The following is an 875-nucleotide window of genomic DNA, read 5'->3' as shown; positions in this document are numbered from 1 at the left end:
CGCGCGCAACCCAGGCATTTATATCGTCTCCTACCATATTCACACGGACACAGACGTGTCATAGTATTGGACCACGTCTCGTTTCAGATCTGGGATCACTGGCGGTCATCGCGTGGACATGGGTCATGGATTTCTTGCATCAATGTTGGATAAATGTTTCGTGCTATGTTTCGGATGTTTCAGGAAACATCGACGCAACATTCTGTGCTAATAGGGTAGGGGCATGAAAACACCCCATTTTTATGATTGTGTTCTGAAAAATATATTTGAGCCGCAATCTTCTACAAAACCCAAATTTTTTTCTACAGAAAAGATTCCGCGAAACGAATAATATATCGTATTCATGTAAAAATTGGTACAAATATTGTTTACTTGCTAGAAAATATGACCCATTGCACGAATTTCCACAATCTTCAAGTCGAGCTTTTCTAAGTTTTATATTAATACACTTTTTATTCATTCGGGAATCATTCAAGGTTTGATAAGATATATAAATAGAAGAAGATTCTTTTTTATGTAGTAATAGACGAAAATCATTTATTTTTCTCACAATTTCTGTCCATTATATAGTTATAAAATATGTATGTCACCTAAAAATCACAAACCTTACAAGAAATCGATTAATTCGCTGCGATTAAATGGTTTAGGGTAAAAGAACAAATTGTTGCGAATACATCGGTTTTCCTTTGTCGTAATATCTCTACTATCGATAATATACGAGTTAATTAAGATATACGCAGATGTTTTTGCTTTGTCCATATAATAATAAAAGTGACTGGATTATTATTATTATTAACATATAGAAAAGATCTTTAAATTTAAGAGGTAATTTCACGTGTATCAAAAGACATCATATTGACACAAGACGATATTTC

Source organism: Belonocnema kinseyi, chromosome 5 (assembly GCF_010883055.1).
Source record: "Belonocnema kinseyi isolate 2016_QV_RU_SX_M_011 chromosome 5, B_treatae_v1, whole genome shotgun sequence".
NCBI classification, from domain to species: Eukaryota; Metazoa; Arthropoda; class Insecta; order Hymenoptera; family Cynipidae; genus Belonocnema; species Belonocnema kinseyi.
This window is presented reverse-complemented; position numbering follows the sequence as displayed.